The sequence below is a fragment of the Bombina bombina genome, chromosome 5 (genome assembly GCF_027579735.1).
Source record: "Bombina bombina isolate aBomBom1 chromosome 5, aBomBom1.pri, whole genome shotgun sequence".
NCBI classification, from domain to species: domain Eukaryota; kingdom Metazoa; phylum Chordata; class Amphibia; order Anura; family Bombinatoridae; genus Bombina; species Bombina bombina.
The window spans coordinates 872,917,191-872,929,573 of NC_069503.1; the positions used below are offsets into that span (position 1 = coordinate 872,917,191).

At 40.9% G+C, this 12,383-nt stretch overlaps 1 protein-coding gene across 1 annotated transcript in view; it reads left to right on the forward strand.

The window, feature by feature from the left end:
• Window positions 1–12,383, forward strand: part of MAPRE2 (microtubule associated protein RP/EB family member 2) — a 546,785-nt gene that overhangs the window by 85,216 nt on the left and 449,186 nt on the right. The window lies entirely within an intron of this gene.

Consider the following 12,383-nt stretch of genomic DNA (forward strand, 5'->3'; position numbering starts at 1 on the left):
CTCTCTATTATAATATATTCTGTTATAAATAAATCTGTACCCTTCTGGGGGCAGCTGTAAATGCTGTTATCTAGACACATAAATATAAATATACACATACTTAATCACATAAATGTGTCCAATTCACTTTTTTACATTGCATGCCTTTCACCATATAATTATGTTCAATTTGTTTGACTTGTTCTTACAAGTGCATTGAGTGCACTACTACCAATTTGTATTATCCTTTTAAAGTATAGGGTGTGTTATATATGTATTGAGGGCATTAAACACATTTCTAGTGTTTTAGAGAGCACTGCATAACAGTTAGCATTAATGGTCTATTTAAAGAGACATTAACCCAAAATTTTGCTTTCATGAGTCAGATAGATAGAGCATGCAATTTTAAACATCTTCCTAATTGACATATTGTTATATTTTCTTCATTCTCTTTGCTGAATAAGCAGGAATTTAAGCTTAGGAACACACGTGTCTGGAGCACTATATTGCATTAGTTTTGCAAGAATGATGTCTATATTCAAAAGCACTAGATGGCAGCAATATTTCCTGCCATGTAGTTCTTCAGACATCTACCTAGGTATCTCTTCAACAATGAATACCATGGGGAAAAATCAAATTTAATAATAGAAGTAAATTGTAAACTTTTTTTAAAACTGGATTCACTTTCTGAAACACACAAAAAATGTTGAGTCTCATATCTCTTTAACACAAAATGTCCCCCTGACAACTAAAGAAGGAGTTCTAAAAGTACTTAATGAAATAATAATTGTTTCAAAAGTTTTTAGTCCCTAATCTAAGAGAGTCAAAGGGGACGAATTATCAATCTCCGAATGGAGCTTGATGCCCCTGTTACCGTGTGAGCCTTCAGGCTCGCTGGAAACAGCAGTTATGAAGCAGCGGTCTAAAGACCGCTGCTCCATAACTTGTCCGCTGACTCTGAGGCCACGGACATCAATCCGCCCGATCCTATGCGATCAGGCTGATTGACACCCCCTGCTAGAGGCCGATTGCAGGGGCGGCATTGCACAAGTAGTTCACAAGTGTATGCTGTCGGCATTTATCAATGTGTGGCGGACATGATACGCTACATCGTATCGTGTCTGCTCGCACTTTCATAAATCAGCCCATAAGCATTCTTGCTTAGAAAAGTTGCTGACCAAAGTATGTGTCCACACCCACTACTGAATGTAAATGCTGTTGATTTGCACAGAAAACAGAAAAACACAAAAAAGGTGCTAGCCATAGGGAATTATAAGAGAATACAAAGAAACCCATAGACAGCCGTTTATACACTCGTTTAAAAGTAGCCTGCTGCTTAATAGGGACTATCTTCAGGAAAAACATACAATAGAGCAGGAAATCATCTAGAATAATTAAGGGGCACAGTTGAAAAGCAGGCATGAGATTTTAGATGGGCCTCATATGTGGATACAAGGCATGACTGGATAAGTAGTTGGTTTAATTAAAGGACCAGTAAAATTAAATACAATAGAATTGTATAATCAATAAGTGCATAATAAAAAGAGAATGTAATAGCACTTAGAGGGACATTGTACACTAGATTTTTCTTTGTATAAATGTTTTGTAGATGATACATTTAAGTAGCCCATCTGGGATTGTTTTTGTAAAAATTTATATTTTGTAAAAATTTATAGTTTTGCTCATTTTTTTATGACATTGTGATGATTTTCAGACTCCTAACCAAGCCCCAACCTTTAGATGTATACTGATGTCTACAGATTCCTGCTGCTTGGTGTATACTGTCCCTTTAATCTGAATTTTAAATCAACAGTAGATTTTTATTTTTTTCTGACAAATTTCAAAATAAACTTTAGTTTGCTGGTCCCCTGTATAATGTATCAGATATCACCCAATCCAAAAGACTGTGCACAATTTGATAATAAAAGTAAATTGAAAAGTCTCTTTAAAACTGTGTGTTCTAACTGAATCATGGAAATGTAATACTGACTTTAGTGTCCCTTTAAGATTATGAGGGTGCATAATAAAGTAAATGATTAATGGTCTTCTTTTAAAGCATATTAATGGGATAAAGGGTAGCCTTCTTCTGAATACATTCATTGTAAGCGAGCTGTAAAACTGTTAGATCTTAGGGGTGCAGCGTAATTTAAAGAGATAAGGGCAGCTCTGGGGAAGCCTTATTCACAAGCGAGAGGAAAACCCATGCTTAATAAAATGAGGGTGGGAGATTTTATAAATAACATGAAAACTTTTTGCTAAACGTTTCTGAAGCTTTGGTTTTATAGCCCAGCAATAACTTTAAGGCATACTGTGCACTCCTTAAATGGTTTACAGTGGGTAAAAAAACTAAATTTACTATAAAAATTAATTGGGAGCCACAGACTGGCAACTAAGTACCGGACATTTTTCTGACATAAAGCTAGAAAAAGCTTGTCAGGATAGGTTAAGTCCAGAGTTAGACCCAAATGCTAAAATGAAGTTAGAATAACACTCTAGCACTGTGAGTATATTCCAGGAACTGACCCTGCGACAGCTGCAATAGTATACTCAAATAAATTAACATAAATTAACTGGAAGATGGCACAGCAGGGTCAGGAGAAGAACTTCAGGTAGTTAGGGTAAACCAAAAGAGTAATCCATCAAGCAATAACCGGTAACAAGGAAGGCAGGGGTTAACCAGAAGGATTTGTCAAACAAGCAAAGTCCAGCAATGAGTAATCAGGCAGTTTGGGGTTAAACAGTAGAATGGTCAAACAAGCAAAGTTCCAGCAGCGTGTAATCAGGCAGATTGGGGTTAAACAATAGAATGGTCAAACAAGCAAAGTTCCAGCAGCGTGTAATCAAGCAGTATGGGGTTAAACAGTAGAATGGTCAGACAAGCAAAGTTCCAGCAGCGTGTAATCAGGCAGTATGGGGTTAAACAGTAGAATGGTCAAACAAGCAAAGTTCCAGCAGCGTGTAATCAGGCAGTTTGGGGTTGAACAATAGAAATGTCCAAACAAGCAATAGTCCAGATAACAGGAATCAGGCAGGAAGGGTTAAGCGGGTTAGGAGTTAAACAAGCCAGCAATTCTTGATTCAAACAAGTAATCCAAAAGTTACTTACAAGCCAGGAATAGAACAAACAGGCCCCGAGGTGAGGAGACGCCGGAATAAGAAGGCCCAATGACGTCAGCAGAAGGGGCCGAGGGGAACAGGGTTGCATAGCAACCAAGAAAGCGCTACCGCGCTGTCAAAGAGAAAAGGAAGCGATCAGCAGCTGAGCTGAGCGATTGCGACAGTGCCCCCTCCTAAAGGACCCCTCCGGGGGGCACAAACAGGCTTAGAGGGATTCTGAGCGTGGAACTGTTTGATCAAAGCAGAAGCACGGACATGAGAAGCAGGTTCCCAAGAACGTTCAGTGATGGGATATCCCTTCCAGTGGACCAAATAATATAGACGGTTACCCCGTAATCTGGAATCAAGAATGTGACTGATCTCAAATTCAGAAGTACCATCCACAAGGAACGGAGAGGGAACTTTACATTTGGTGGAAAACCGGTTAGAGACTGCCGGTTTCAGAAGAGATACGTGAAAGACAGGGTGAATCTTCAAGTTGTCTGGTAAAGCCACCCTGTAGGCAGTGGAACATACCTTGGAAACAATCCTGAATGGTCCAATGTATTTAGGACCCAATTTAGCACAAGGTTGTTTGAGTCGAATGAATCTGGTGGAAATCCAAACCTTGTCTCCAGTCCGAAAAGAGGGTGCCTTCCGGCGTCTGCGATCAGCAAATCGTTTATATTTCTGAGAAGAGAGAAGAAGAATTTCCCGAATCTTCTTCCAGTGTTTACAAAGATTTCTCACTGTACGATCTGCTCCAGGGACTCCGGAACCTCCCGAAGACATAGGAAAAGTTCTAGGCACAAATCCATAGGCTGCCTTAAAAGGAGAAGTCTGTAAAGAAGAATTGAAACGGGAATTGTAAGCAAGTTCAGCTAAGGGAAGAAGTTGAGACCAATTGGAATGCTGATGGTTAACATAGTGCCTGAGATAGGATTCAAGAGATTGATTTACGCGCTCAGTTTGACCGTTGGACTGAGGATGATGAGCGGTAGAAAGAGATATGGTAACTCCAAACTGTTTGCATAGAGATTTCCAAAATCTTGAGACAAATTGAACTCCTCGATCAGAAACAATGTCCAAAGGAAAACCATGTAATCTGGTGATATGGAGAATAAACAATTCAGCAAGTTTCTGGGCCGATGGTAATCCAGGTAATGGAACAAAATGAGCTGCTTTGGAAAACCTGTCTACCACAACCCATATGGTCTTGTTTCCGGCAGAATTAGGAAGATCTGTAATAAAGTCCATGGAAACATGAGACCAGGGATAATATGGAACAGGCAGAGGTTGTAAGAGACCAAGAGGTAAAGATGAAGACTGTTTATTAGAGGTACAGGAATGACAAGCTGCAACATAATCCTTGACATCTTTGCCCATGGAAGGCCACCAGACATGTTGTTTGAGTCTCCATAAAGTATTACGCACTCCTGGATGTCCAGATAGAACATTATCATGAGCCCAACGGAGAAGTTTTAGGCAGAATTCAGTAGGTACAAATAAGATCCCAGGAGGTATGTTAAAGGATGAAGGAACAGAAGCTTGAACAGACTGTAATGCTTGGAAAGGAAAAGTAGACAACTGAGCTAGAACTTTAGCAGGACGGAGAATGGGTTCAGAATCCAAAAATGTAGAATCAGAGGCTAGAAACTGTCTAGATAAAGCATCTGCTTTCGTATTCTTAGAACCAGGAATATAAGAGAGGACAAAATTAAATCTGGAGAAGAAGAGAGCCCATCGGGCTTGACGTGAGTTGAGGCGTTTGGCAGTATGAAGATACAGAAGATTTTTATGATCCGTGAGAATAAGAAATGGTTGAACCGTGCCTTCAAGCAGATGTCTCCATTCTTCCAAAGCCATTTTAATAGCTAATAGTTCCTTGTTACCGACGTCATAATTCAGTTCAGAAGTATTGAACTTCTTGGAGAAAAATCCCACAGGAAGGATCTTGCTAGAAACAGGATTTCGCTGAGATAGTACTGCCCCAGCAGCGATCAGAGAAGCATCCACTTCAAGGATGAATTGGAGACTCGGAACAGGATGGCAAAGAACGGGAGCAGAAGTAAATGCAGACTTCAGAGATTCAAATGCCTGTAAGGCTTTATCAGACCAATGCTTGCAATCCTGACCCTTCTTAGTAAGAGCAGTAAGGGGTGCCGAGATGTTAGCAAAGTCTTTTATGAACTTACGATAGTAATTGGCAAACCCCAGGAACCTTTGAAGAGATTTTAAGGAAGTAGGTCTAGGCCAATCAATAATTGCCGACAGTTTGTCAGAATCCATCTTGAATCCAGACGGGGAAATAATGTAACCCAGGAAAGGAATAGATTCCTGATGAAAAGAGCACTTTTCAAGCTTGGCAAAGAGAGAATTTTCACGTAATCTCTGGAGTACTAGTGTAACATGATGAACGTGATCTTGGAAAGTCCGGGAATAAATCAAAATGTCATCAAGATAGATAACGAATTGATTAAGATAGTCTCTGAATATTTAATTAACAAAATGTTGAAAAACTGCAGGGGCATTGCATAACCCAAAAGGCATAACTAAATATTCATAATGCCCAAACCGGGTGTTGAAGGCAGTTTTCCACTCGTCCCCTTTACGCATTCTGACCAAATTATATGCCCCACGAAGATCCAATTTGTTAAAGATGGAAGCACCCTGGAGACGGTCAAATAATTCGGGAATGAGAGGGAGTGGATAACAATTCTTGATTGTTATTTGATTAAGAGCTCGATAGTCAATGCAAGGACGAAGGCCTCCATCTTTTTTTTCCACAAAGAAAAAACCTGCTCCTACTGGAGAAGAAGAAGGGCGGATAAAACCTTGGGCCAAATTATCCTTGATATATTCCTCAAGTTAAACATTTTCTTGATGAGAAAGTGGGTATGTTTTACCCTTAGGTAGAGGAGCTCCTGGTAATAGGTCAATGGGACAATCAAAAGTCCGGTGAGGAGGTAATACTTCAGCATCCTTTTTAGAGAAGACATCACAGAAAGAATGATAATGTCCAGGCAAAGAATCAGGAATGTCCAAAGCTGCCACAACTGTACTAGAAATTTTGGGAGTACTTTGAAGACACTGTTTGAAACAAGAAGATCCCCAAGCAACAAGTTCTCCTTTAGACCATGAAAAAACTGGATTGTGTAATTGAAGCCAAGGGAGTCCCAAAATGAGAGGAAACTGTGGGGAAGAGATTATGTCAAAACAAATGGATTCGGAATGAAGTACTCCTACAGACATAAGAAGTGGTATCGTAGAGTATTGAATGAAACTAGAACCTAAGGGTTGACCACTGACAGTAGTGACCTTAACTACTTGACTCTTGGAAAGCAAAGGAATATGAAAAGCATTGACAAAGTCCGAATCCATAAACATTCCTGCAGCTCCAGAATCGATGAGTGCTTGAGCCTGAAACTTGGTGTTGCCAAAACGGATAGTGACTGGAACAAACAGCTTGGGATTGAGGGTAGAAAAAGATCTTTGGCTTAACTCAGTCCCTCTTTCTGGAGTTAAGCCCTGGCTTTTACTGGACGAGTTGGACAATCTTTTAACATATGCCCCTTAATACCACAGTAAAGACATAGTCCCAAATTACGCCTTCTGAGACGTTCAGCTTCGGATAATTTAATTGCACCAACCTCCATGGGTTCACTTGACTCAGAGATAGAAGTATTTGGATGAGGCAGGTTTGGTGAACGAGGTATTGGACGGAAAGAAGATCTGATAAAGGATCTTCTGTTACGGTCACGTTCATGGAGACGCTCAGAGTAACGAGCATCTAGCTTGATACATAAGTTGATAAGTTCTTCTAGAGAATCAGGAAGATCCCTATAAACCAATTCATCTTTCAAACGATCACAAAGACCTTTACGAAATGCTGCACGCAAGGCCCCATGATTCCACATAGTTTCAGCAGCTAAAGTCCGGAATTCTATAGCGTATTGTGCTACAGAAAGAGACCCCTGTCTTAGATCTAAAAGTCCTGCTTCAGCAGCTGCTGATCTACCAGGTTTATCAAACACAGAAGAAAATATGGATACAAAAGTGTCAATATCATGGAGTAAAGGATCATCCTTCTCCAGCAGTGGAGAAACCCAAGCCAAAGCTTTACCCTTCATAAGAGAAATTAAAAAGGTGATCTTGGAGGAAGAGGAAACAAACATCTGAGGATTATTTCTGAAGTGAAGGCGGCACTGATTTAGAAATCCTCGACAGTCTTCGGGATTGCCGTCATATTTATCCGGTAGTGGAATTCTAGGAATAAACTGTTCTGCAGGTTGTGGCGGATTAAATGCAGAGTTAGAACTGGCCGCAGGAACTACAGGTGTTGCAGAAACTTGAGAAGGAGAGAGATTATGTAAAAGAGCAGTAATTTGATCCAATTTAGAATCCAGGGATTGTAGGTGTGCAGAATGGGTTCCAAGAAGCTGTCCCTGTAGAGCCACAGCTCTGGATAACTCACCAGGGTCCATTTTATGGCCTGTTTGTAATGTCAGGATAGGTTAAGTCCAGAGTTAGACCCAAATGCTAAAATGAAGTTAGAATAACACTCTAGCACTGTGAATATATTCCAGGACCTAACCCTGCGACAGCTGCAATAGTATACTCACAGAAATTAACTGGAAGATGGCACAGCAGGGTCAGGAGAAGAACTTCAGGTAGTTAGGGTAAACCAAAAGAGTAATCCATCAAGCAATAACCGGTAACAAGGAATCAGGCAGGCAGGGGTTAACCAGAAGGATTTGTCAAACAAGCAAAGTCCAGCAATGAGTAATCAGGCAGTTTGGGGTTAAACAGTAGAATGGTCAAACAAGCAAAGTTCCAGCAGCGTGTAATCAGGCAGATTGGGGTTAAACAATAGAATGGTCAAACAAGCAAAGTTCCAGCAGCGTGTAATCAGGCAGTATGGGATTAAACAGTAGAATGGTCAAACAAGCAAAGTTCCAGCAGCGTGTAATCAGGCAGTTTGGGGTTGAACAATAGAAATGTCCAAACAAGCAATAGTCCAGATAACAGGAATCAGGCAGGAAGGGTTAAGTGGGTTAGGAGTTAAACAAGCCAGCAATTCTTGATTCAAACAAGTAATCCAAAAGTTACTTACAAGCCAGGAATAGAACAAACAGGTCCCGAGGTGAGGAGACGCCGGAATAAGAAGGCCCAATGACGTCAGCAGAAGGGGCCGAGGGGAACAGGGTTGCATAGCAACCAAGAAAGCGCTACCGCGCTGTCAAAGAGAAAAGGAAGCGATCAGCAGCTGAGCTGAGCGATCGCGACAAAGCTGTTATACAGTCGTGTGATCTATTATATTTACCTTATGCGAGCTTGAGGGAGCTTACCACTGCAATTACCTCTCATATTCTCTACAAAGACGTGTTGCGTGCATGGCACTTAACTTATAGGTACCTGAAACGCACTTATCCAACCCCCAGTGATAAACCATTAGCAGGGAATCTGGAATTTCCTGCAGGACTTGAAACAACACCATTTTGTCTATGGAGGAAGAGAGGAATTAGAGTTGTAGGGGGATGTCCTGGATCCTTTGTCATGCACAGTGAAACCTTTCCAAACTCTTCAGTCCCAATATAATTTTCCACAAACTCATTGCTATGTTTACTTACAACTCTGGCAGTACATAGATGATCTTATCCATCGTGACTCGGCTTTCTGGGCCACCCCTCTGTTCAATATTCCCCAAGTTGCTTACAAGTTAGGTAGATTTTGATTATCTGACTTTTATAAAATACTAACTCACAAAGTGACTGACAGTGTACAAGGTAACCAATAGAATAGGGATACTAACGAACCACTAGTATTACAGGAGATTACCCCTAGTTTTGAGAGAGTGAAGAAAGCTTCCCTCTCAATAGCACTAAGGGAAGCTCAGTTGTGAATGATTTACAAAGATTATATTACCCCAAGCCGCTAAACTAAATGGCATTCTACTTGCACCAAGGAGTGTGTAAAATGTAAACTCGGGGCTCCAGACTTTTATCACTACTTTTGGCATTGCCCCAAAATCAAGCAAATTTGGAGTCGGCTTCAATTCTGTATTGGTAAAACATTTAAAGTCGATAGTACTTTGGGAATCTTACAGATCTGTCTTTTAGATTGAGACCCCTCTTCGGGGAAACTCCACAATATACTTTCCCTTATTATACTAACCAGGAACTGTATCTTGCAATTATGCAATTCAAACGTTCCCTCATGAAACAAGTGTTCATTGAACAACAGGATTTTAAATTAGATATTAGAAAAAGTCAATTTTTAAGAAAGTGTCAAGATTACATTAAAATACTCGCTTCTGCCTTACAAAGACAGGTGCTACTGCCCTTTTCCCAAACTGAGGCCTAGATTTGGAGTTCGGCGGTAGCCGTCAAAACCAGCGTTAGAGGCTCCTAACGCTGGTTTTGGGCGCCCGCTGGTATTTGGAGTCAGTGATTAAAGGGTCTAACGCTCACTTTTCAGCCGCGACTTTTCCATACCGCAGATCCCCCCCCCTTGCGTAGCCTATCTTTTCAATGGGATCTTTCTAACGCTGGTATTTAGAGTCGTTTCTGAAGTGAGCGTTAGAGCTCTAACGACAAGATTCCAGCCGCCTGAAAATAGCAGGAGTTAAGAGCTTTCTGGCTAACGCCGGTTTATAAAGCTCTTAACTACTGTACCCTAAAGTACACTAACACCCATAAACTACCTATGTACCCCTAAACCGAGGTCCCCCCACATCGCCGACACTCGATTAAAATTTTTAACCCCTAATCTGCCGACCGCCACCTACGTTATACTTATGTACCCCTAATCTGCTACCCCTAACACCGCCAACCCCTATATTATATTTATTAACCCCTAACCTGCCCCCCCACAACATCGCCGCCAGCTACTTAAAATAATTAACCCCTAATCTTCCGACCGCAAAGCGCCGCCACCTACGTTATCCCTATGTACCCCTAATCTGCTACCCCTAACACCGCCGACCCCTATATTATATTTATTAACCCCTAATCTGCCCCCCCACAACGTCGCCGACACCTGCCTACACTTATTAACCCCTAATCTGCCGAGCGGACCTGAGCGCTACTATAATAAAGTTATTAACCCCTAATCCGCCTCACTAACCCTATCATAAATAGTATTAACCCCTAATCTGCCCTCCCTAACATCGCCGACACCTACCTTCAATTATTAACCCCTAATCTTCCGATCGGAGCTCACCGCTATTCTAATAAATGTATTAACCCCTAAAGCTAAGTCTAACACTAACACCCCCCTAAGTTAAATATAATTTTTATCTAACGAAATAAATTAATTCTTATTAAATAAATGATTCCTATTTAAAGCTAAATACTTACCTGTAAAATAAATCCTAATATAGCTACAATATAAATTATAATTATATTATAGCTATTTTAGGATTAATATTTATTTTACAGGCAACTTTGTAATTATTTTAACCAGGTACAATAGCTATTAAATAGTTAAGAACTATTTAATAGTTACCTAGTTAAAATAATAACAAATTTACCTGTAAAATAAATCCTAACCTAAGATATAATTAAACCTAACACTACCCTATCAATAAAATAATTAAATAAACTACCTACAATTACCTACAATTAACCTAACACTACACTATCAATAAATTAATTAAACACAATTCCTACAAATAAATACAATTAAATAAACTAGCTAAAGTACAAAAAATAAAAAACAACTAAGTTACAGAAAATAAAAAAATATTTACAAACATAAGAAAAATATTACAACAATTTTAAACTAATTACACCTACTCTAAGCCCCCTAATAAAATAACAAAGCCCCCCAAAATAAAAAATTCCCTACCCTATTCTAAATTAAAAAAGTTACAAGCTCTTTTACCTTACCAGCCCTGAACAGGGCCCTTTGCGGGGCATGCCCCAAGAATTTCAGCTCTTTTGCCTGTAAAAAAAAACATACAATACCCCCCCCCAACATTACAACCCACCACCCACATACCCCTAATCTAACCCAAACCCCCCTTAAATAAACCTAACACTAATCCCCTGAAGATCTTCCTACCTTGTCTTCACCATCCAGGTATCACCGATCCGTCCTGGCTCCAAGATCTTCATCCAACCCAAGCGGGGGTTGGCGATCCATAATCCGGTGCTGAAGAGGTCCAGAAGAGGCTCCAAAGTCTTCCTCCTATCCGGCAAGAAGAGGACATCCGGACCGGCAAACATCTTCTCCAAGCGGCATCTTCGATCTTCTTCCATCCGGAGCGAAGTGGCAGGATCCTGAAGACCTCCAGCGCGGAACATCCATCCGGACCGACGACTGAACGACGAATGACTGTTCCTTTAAGGGACGTCATCCAAGATGGCGTCCCTCGAATTCCGATTGGCTGATAGGATTCTATCAGCCAATCGGAATTAAGGTAGGAATTTTCTGATTGGCTGATGGAATCAGCCAATCAGAATCTAGTTCAATCCGATTGGCCGATCCAATCAGCCAATCAGATTGAGCTCGCATTCTATTGGCTGATCGGAACAGCCAATAGAATGCGAGCTCAATCTGATTGGCTGATTGGATCAGCCAATCGGATTGAACTTGATTCTGATTGGCTGATTCCATCAGCCAATCAGAAAATTCCTACCTTAATTCCGATTGGCTGATAGAATCCTATCAGCCAATCGGAATTCGAGGGACGCCATCTTGGATGACGTCCCTTAAAGGAACAGTCATTCGTCGTTCAGTCAGTCCGGATGGATGTTCCGCGCTGGAGGTCTTCAGGATCCTGCCACTTCGCTCCGGATGGAAGAAGATCGAAGATGCCGCTTGGAGAAGATGTTTGCCGGTCCGGATGTCCTCTTCTTGCCGGATAGGAGGAAGACTTTGGAGCCTCTTCTGGACCTCTTCAGCACCGGATTATGGATCGCCAACCCCCGCTTGGGTTGGATGAAGATCTTGGAGCCAGGACGGATCGGTGATACCTGGATGGTGAAGACAAGGTAGGAAGATCTTCAGGGGATTAGTGTTAGGTTTATTTAAGGGGGGTTTGGGTTAGATTAGGGGTATGTGGGTGGTGGGTTGTAATGTTGGGGGGGGGGGTATTGTATGTTTTTTTTTACAGGCAAAAGAGCTGAAATTCTTGGGGCATGCCCCGCAAAGGGCCCTGTTCAGGGCTGGTAAGGTAAAAGAGCTTGTAACTTTTTTAATTTAGAATAGGGTAGGGAATTTTTTATTTTGGGGGGCTTTGTTATTTTATTAGGGGGCTTAGAGTAGGTGTAATTAGTTTAAAATTGTTGTAATATTTTTCTTAT